At 48.2% G+C, this 7,958-nt stretch overlaps 1 protein-coding gene across 2 annotated transcripts in view; it reads left to right on the top strand.

The window, feature by feature from the left end:
• The first annotated feature begins 2,726 nt into the window (after positions 1-2,726).
• Positions 2,727-7,958, top strand: part of PLS3 (plastin 3) — a 49,590-nt gene continuing 44,358 nt past the window's right edge. Inside the window, exon 1 of one of the 2 annotated variants that reach the window (XM_084213124.1) lies at positions 2,727-2,765. The gene's annotated coding sequence lies outside the window, so the exon portion shown is untranslated. Of the gene's footprint in view, positions 2,766-3,342; positions 3,362-7,958 lie in introns of those variants that run through there. The other variant, XM_084213127.1, reaches the window with a different exon arrangement.

Genomic DNA, 7,958 nt, shown 5'->3' with positions numbered 1-7,958 from the left:
TTTTTAAAAATGTCCCAAATACAATTTCAGGAATTGGCCAACACCAATATTCCAGATCCACCCTGGGTTTTAGTCTCTGTTTAAAGTCTCCTTGGGACATTTCTTAAGGGGACTGGTTTTCCCCTGGGACCTTTGGCATAATTTCAACTTTCACCAGTTACACCACTCTGGATGCAGTGAAATAAGAATCTGATTGCCTGCTGTCAGGTGATCTTGAAGAAGTTTGTCCACTCTTTCACAAACCCCTGAGAAAGGGAAACCAATATCTGTGTTAGAGTGTTTTAAACCAGAAACAATCACCCAAGAACGTGCAGTTGTGTGCTTTTGCAAACAAGGTGTTCACTAATTATGTGTAAATGAAACTCTGCATTTGACATCTCACTCAGAATATGGCAATTGCATTGAGTACATAATAAAAATATTAAACCAAGCTTGATGACTGTGTCAGGGTATTAAGCAGTGGTTGTAGCTGAATGAATGGATGTGTCTACTATAGCTCAACCTTCTTTGTGCAAGAAGATGTGGGGAAATCCTAATGAAGAGGCAACTGGTAAATGTTCAATATGTTTAATACTTTACTCCCTCATTTAGAGAACAAAGAGTTGCCTGTTTCACACCACTGGTTTGGACAAAAGCAGAGCACGGAAATGTGTAATCTGCATTTTCTGAATAGTCAAGATTCACAAAGATGATTTCATGTCTCCTGTTGTTTTATGTTGGCATGCTAGCAGAAGGGGACAAGAAGAAAACCAATGTATAATTTTTTTGCTAAAATCCAGAATCAGAATCAGAAATATTCCCAGCTCTGTTGTGTTTGTAATGCACTGTGAAGCACTGGTCTAATCTAAACACAGAACTGCCACCACGGAGCGTAAAATTGAACTAATCTTTTAAATGTCTAAAATTACCACTCCTATCTCCAAGACCCAGCCTAACAAACTGATGAATATGTAAGAGTTTCTGATATCCAATGAGAAATCCAACTGTATAAAAAGAATAAAAGAATGATGGGAAGAGAGTCTGATTTTTCTCAGGAAGCTGCTCCTGCTAATGTGATGAGGGAACTCCCACTGTGAGCCATGTCGCTTCCATCATGTGGGACAACTTTATGAGACCGTGTCATTTTGTAGCTTTGGAAAAAACACTGCAAAATGAATTTTCCTGGCAGTTTTGACAACAAAATGTGTTTTGCCTTATGTTATAATGATCAGACTGACAGCCTTTCTGTAAATAATTCATATAAAAATTCATTACATAGGACTATGCAGTTCAGATGCAGAAATGTGCACCTGTAACATTGCCAACACAGAGAACTAAGTACTCATTGCAATCAATTTCACTGGGCAGTTCGAGTTAAATATGTCCTACATTTATTTAAGTTTGAAAGAGCAGAGAAAGAATGATCTAATGCTGGTGTGTGCCTTATCTGTTAATAGTCTGTTAGGTAACTGTCACCTTTTGGCAATCTTAATTTTTCTGACACTGGTGGAAATAGTTAAACAGCAAAATATGAGATGTATTTTTACATTATACTAGAGTCAGCGCCTTCCATTAGTGTTCCTGGTTGTTATATAAATTTATTACTTTGTGCTGTTCTCACATCCATGCATGGGGATGTCTCATCTTTCTGGCCTGGAAAGGATTTTTGGTGCCTGTATGCATATTTGCTTTTCTCCTAAAACCAGAAGAAGACATTAATATCTGAACCCTTGTTTTCTCCTGGTCATACGGGATGTGCCAGCATTGGCCAAGAGTGTGAAGGTTCCCATTTGGGGAAACAACTTCCCCTTCTTCTGGCCCAGGTCTGAAGGGCAGGTCTGGCCCCATCTCCTTCTCTCCACTCACCTCCCTCTTCCCACAGCAGGTGTCTGCTTTTTCTTTCTCTGCTCAAGGCCTATTTGGATTAACTTCTGTTCTCCACCACTTTTACGCAAAAGCGTCCCCAAGGCCCTTGATTTCCTGAACCCTTCTAGCAATGTGTGAATATCTGCGTAGAAAATGTAGAAATTAGGACAGTTATGAGGTCACCTATCCCAAATTGGATAGCTGGAAGCTGCGTGGGGAAAGGCCATGGCAACGCTCTCTGTCCAGGAGCACAGAATAACAGGGTGCAAGGCACAGGCACCTGCACTCCACTGAGCCCTGGCTCTGCCCTTGGCTCTGCGGGAAGCTCCGTGCCCAATGCGCCCGCCAGCGCCAGCCTTCCCTGGACATCCTCAGCATCAGCCCGCAGGGTTGTTCCTGGGGGACAAGGGGAATTGGCAAGAGAAGCCCAGAGCTCCTCTGTCTGCGTGGCAGGGCTGAGGCAGCCGGGGCTGCCTGTGCATGGGAGACAGGACAGTCTTGCAGGGGGAGGAGGGACAGCACAGAAGGAGGGGATGCCTGTAGGGAAGAAAGGACGCCAGCTTGGGGGAGAGTCGCGCACAGGAGAAGAATGAGGGATGCTCGCCGGGCAGGAGTGAGGCGTGCGCGGGATTGGGAATACACGCAGAGCGTGAGGATGGACGCGTGCAAAGGGGATGAAGGCAGGGAACGGCGGGGTTCGGGCACGGCAGAGCAGCCCGACGGCGGCAGGGACGAGGACGGGGCGTGCCGAGCCTGAGCCCTGCCCTGAGTGACTCCGCGGCCGCCCACTCGCAGCGCGGGGCACGGTGATGCGCGGGCGGGCGGTCCAATGGGGCCGGGGCGGCGGCGGGGCCGGGGCGCGCCGAGCGCGGGCAGCGGGCGGGGCGGCTGCGGCGGGACGGCTCGGAGCGGCACGGACGGTGAGTGCTCCCGGGGCTCCTCCGGCGCGGCTCCAACTCGCGGAAAGTTGCGGCGCTCGCTCCGCCGCTGGACGGGCGCCAGCCCGCGCGGAGCATCCCGCCCTCGGCAGCGGCGGCGGCGGCGGGGGGACACCGACCGGCCCCGGCGGCTCCGCCGGGCCCGGCCCGGCCCTGCCTTCGCTGCCGCTCGGCTCCGCTGCCGAGCAGGCGTGTCCCCGGGGTTCCCGGGGCCGTGGGGCGGCGGGGCGGGCGCGGAGCCGGGCGGGCGCGGAGCCCGGAGCGCGGCGGTGCCGGCGGGACGCGGGGGACGTGTCCGCCGGGCGCGCTGCTGCCGCCGCTCCCAGCTCCCCGCGGCGATGAAAAGGCACTTGTCTGATTCATCCCCCTGGAAAACTTCACCCCCGGGCTGAGCCGGGGCGGGCCCGGCCCAGGGGATGCGCTGCCCGCGGCCGGGGCTCGGCTCCGCTGGGATGGAGCCCCGGCTGAGGCAGACTCGGGGCTTTGTGAGAGTTGGTAGGAGCAGAACCCGGCCGAGGGGCGGGGAGGTGCCGCTTCCCGCTGCGGGTTCCCGCAGAGCGGCACTGAAAAGGGGTTCGGTTTGTATTTCACTTTTATCTTTTGTGCAGGGTAGTATTCCCAAAGCAGAGAGTGTGAGGAAATGGGAACGACTTCTCATCTAATTGAAGGGGGGTGAAATAAAGTGAAGTCGTGGGACAGCTGTGTGGGTTTATTTTTATACATCTCTAATTTGTACTGGGAGAGGAAGTGTCACCCTACTCTCCCTAACAATGGCTTCTTGTTGAGAGCCTGGGAAGGGAAAAGGAAGAGCAGGGAATTTTTCAGGACTTAGAGCTTCAAACTTTCCTTTGCTGGGGCACCCTGATGCTGTCTGGAAATACTGTAATGGATAACATCAAGTCCCAGTGCTCACAGAGGGTAACAACTCTGCAGGCGTGACTGTGCTCCAGTTGTAAGTTTTTCTGAGTAGAAATTGTGGTGAAACATGTGCATGGGAACCGACCTCCAGTTAATGCTTCCTTGGGACAGGCTGCATGTGCCTGCTCTGTAAGAGCATCCTTACCTTCAAGCAGGGCATCCCTTGGACTCACTGATTTCTTAGGAGACCTGCTGGTATAGATCTGAGCAAATACCATTGAATCAGCCTTTGAGGTTGTTATTGCTGTTACACAATTCCAGTGGAATGTGAGAGCTGGGCTTCCTGTTTTTGGTCAATCTGTAGAAGCAACTATAAAAGATAATAGATATCTCAAGTAAATTGCTTTTGCATGACAACTTGGAGCCATTGTTCAGCCAGTAGCACTTGTGACTTCTCTAGTGAGCCTGGTAACCTGAGAAGCAAAACTCCTTAATGCTGGGAGTCTTGCTCAGAGTAACTTTAAAGGCAACAGCTGGAACCTGGATATAAAGAGGGAATAGTTACCGAGATCAGCATGTGCTAGCACTGTGCATAATGATGTATAGAAATTCAATCTGTTTTGAAAAGAAATCTTGTGCAAAGAGGAGCTGCTGGTAGTTTGTGAGTGGAGAGCAGTGATTCAGGGGGATTAGTGGACACAAGTCCAGTCCCCTGGGTGCAATATTCTGCAGCTGATCCTGCCCTGGGGGTGTTTGATGGCCTTATGTGGAGTGTGTGCGCACACAGAGACTTAAAATTCCAAATCTGTTTGTTTCCATCTAAATAACTCTTAAAAAAGAAACTAATAAAATAATTTGTTAAATGAAACCTTTTCCAAATGTTGTTGTTATCATAGCCTGTTAATCTTGCCAACAGTTTAACAATTTGAGGATGTTGCTTGGTTGTAACCAAGCTCCTTTGAAGGAATTTTTTGCTTGTGAAAGATGAATTACTCATTCTTTGTCTGAGCTAAGAGATCATAATGTGATTATTAAACTGAGTTATTCAGTGATAGATATAAAGAATTGTGTTTCATCAGGGTCTTTGTTCTCTTATCAAAGTTAATCTGATGAAGTTTCCCCTCCTGTAAAATACACAAGCGTCTCCACAGGTTTAGAATGCCCCAAACTCCAGAAACCTATTTACCACTTTTGGCTAGATGAGCTTTACAGTGGACAGGGCTCTGGGGACTGATGACTTCATTAGGTATTTGGATAAATGCAGAGGAAGCCCTTCCCCTGGGGCTCCCTTGCTGACTTCTCTGCTCTGGGTTTCAATTGTTGTGAGATTAAGATGGTGAGTGAAGGAATTGCAGTCTTGTTAAATGAGTTTGTGCTGGATCCACTCATGCGGGATCTTCTAGTAACTCTTTCCTGTGTTTACTTGGCTTTCTAGTGCAATGCCTTCAGTGGCTTTGGAGAAATGGAAACACAGTTTTTCTGACTTTGGGGAAGCAAAGGAGAGTGCTGCTCAGTGATTGATTGGAAGGGATGCTAGGGACAGTTAATTCAGTAGCTGTGCTTAAGCAGCTTCTGGTGATCTGAGTGATCTGTGTGCCTTGTGAGCCACTTTATCTGCACTTTTTGTGTGGTGAAACTGCCAGTGCTCCACTTGGAGCTTCAGTATGGCAGTTGCATTATTGATAACATTTAATATAGTGCATTGGGAGAAGAAAAATGCTTTTCTTTTACATGATTGGCACTGTGTTTAGGGAGGGTGTGCCCATCATAGATACTGTAACGTGCTTCCTTATCTAAGTAGATGATGTGATCAGTAGCTCATTTCATACCTGAGGTTGTCTTCGTGGTGATATTTTAAGTAGTGCTAATTTATTTGGTGACGCTTCCCAACACATAGATAATGTTCTTGGTAATCTTATTTTACACAGCATTAAATAATAGGTGGTGAAACACAAAGGGGCCATGTTTTCAGCAGAGCCAAAGACCAAGTAAGTTCTGCTTTATATCAGTACGGGGTATTTCTTGTTTGTGGTTGGGGTTTGTTTGTTTTTTTTAAGTGACAATGTTTTGCATCTCTTTGCTTCATAAAACTGAGAGATGTGGATTGGAATTCTCTGAGGACATTTGTCCCTGTTAGCTTGATTTCCTTGCCTGTGAATTGCTTGTGGCAGAGGAGGTGATGGAAAAGCAGCATCCAGCCTGCTTGTATAATTCCAGCACAGGGTTTGTACAGAGCCACCAGCAAAGCACAGTCCTGGCTCTCCTAGTGGTGCTGACCAGGGCAGCTCTTGACCTGCCGCGTTGGGAGGCAGTTTAACCCTGTGCAGGGATGTGCGGTGCCTCTGCTCGCAGAGAGTGGGAAAGGAAAGGGAGATGCAGCTGCTACAGTGTTGCTGTGCAGAGCGTTGGACAGGTGGAATTCATGCGGCTGCTACTTGGTTTTTATCTGTGTACCAACAAGTAGCACTAAGCAGCAAAAGAAACATGGTTTAAGTTGATGTTTTGTTCGGGCTTTGAATATTGCTCTTCCTCCACCTATATTAGAGCAGTAGTTCAGCATAAAAACAACATTCACATCTCTTCAGGCCAGCTGTTTAAACATGTGACTGACAAGCTATCAACCTGCCTGATGCAATAACAGATATTAATTTTTAACTTTCTTTTAAGTTTCTTGTCAAATTGGGAATAGCCACAACATTTTATGTTAATATTTATCAACCAATTGTTGGTATTTGGATGCTCAGCACTTTTTGGACTAAATTCTACTGTGCATTTAGTGATCTGTGTATCTTTTTTGGACATTGAGCTCATGACGTAATTACAGTTGCTAATTATATCAAAAAAGCCAAACATAAATCCAGAAACCCCTACCAGCAATTGTGTGAAAGGTGGATATTGAATTTTAAAAGTTTACCAAATAGCCTTAATGCATACACAAAGCAAATCATTCCTGAATATCTTTTGTTTTTTTTCAAGCATGTTGCAAAACTGAGACCAGCTCTTGTAATGAGGGTGATGCAAGGTTGAATTAAACCTTGAATTAATTTGTTGGGTTACTGTAACAAATGTCACAACATCACCTACCCCTGGCCCCCAAGCCCCTTGATAGGCATCTGTTGACATCTTTGCACGCACATTCCTGTTGGCACTTTGGGAATTGGGTTGTTGCACAAGCAGCAGTGGTTGTGTTTGTGGTGGGTGATGTCTTGGCAGAGCTCTGCCCACAGCACTGCTGGCAGAGGAGGGCATGAAAGGGCTGTTTACCCTGTGACCATCCCAGAGTGTTGCTCAGACTCCTGTGCAGAATCAGCTGCCCCTGCTTGCACCATTAAAGCTCTTTTCTAACCCAGAGGTACCTGCTGCTCTTGCTGCTGCTGGGTGAGTAGGTGGGAAGTGTGAAGGCTGCAGGCAGTTGTGTGATGGTCCAACATCGGGCTCTGGGTGCTGTGGCTGCGGGAAATGATGCTCAGGGGGCATCCTGGAGGTCCCCTGAGCAGCAGCAGCTCAGCTGACAGGGACTGGGCTGCTGGAATCACTTTCAGCTGTGTGACTGCTGGTCAGGAATGGTCTACTGTTGTGTCCCCTGCTCTGTACACAGGGGTTTGAGTGTGCCTGTGTGCCTGTGGGTGTGCTGTCTCTCTTGGGTTTATTGAATTAAAAATAGGTATTTCCAGTGTGGTCTGTGCAGGGAGTAAGGATGAGGTGGGTGGTGTGTAGACACAGCAGCATTAGTTCAGCTTCAGTCTTAGCAGCTGCCTACTTTGTGCTCTTCAGTGCTGAAGTTGTAGGTGATGGGTCAAGCCTGTGCTGTCCTCGCCAGTGTTTCCTGCCCTGGATATCCTTCCTGCTTCTAGGTCAAGTTTCTCTGAAGGGGAGACTTGGATAGCACCTTTGCATGTGTTGTGAGATCCACCTGGAGCACTGCAGAATGCTCTGTGAAAAGTCTTCTGGTTTGTGCAAATACTTCCAAAGTGAAGGGCTGAAGGTGTAGATTTCCTCTGCTTTACCTGGGTGGCATTGCCAGGCTGTGCCATCAGCACGGGGACAGGGGATTCTGGCTGTCAGAAATCCTCCTTCCTCATCTCACCGTGCTGCAGCCCAGTCCAGCCCATCTCCCCTGGCAGATGGCACTGGCACCCCTGGGCTGGGCGTGCTGTGACACTGGGGACATGCTGCCTGGGGAGGGTGATGCAGGCCCTCTCTTTTAACTGCTGATTGAAGAGGTGATTTGATTATAGCCAAAAGATGGCACTTGTGTGTTTGTGGCTGCAGAGCCCAACTGGGGCAGTGGGAGCTGTTTGGGATTTCAGGTGTTTG

Source organism: Fringilla coelebs (genome assembly GCF_963513975.1).
Source record: "Fringilla coelebs genome assembly, chromosome: 11".
In the NCBI taxonomy this organism is placed as follows: domain Eukaryota; kingdom Metazoa; phylum Chordata; class Aves; order Passeriformes; family Fringillidae; genus Fringilla; species Fringilla coelebs.
The sequence above is the reverse complement of the archived record's forward strand: the minus strand, read 5'-3'. Positions and strand labels throughout refer to the sequence as shown.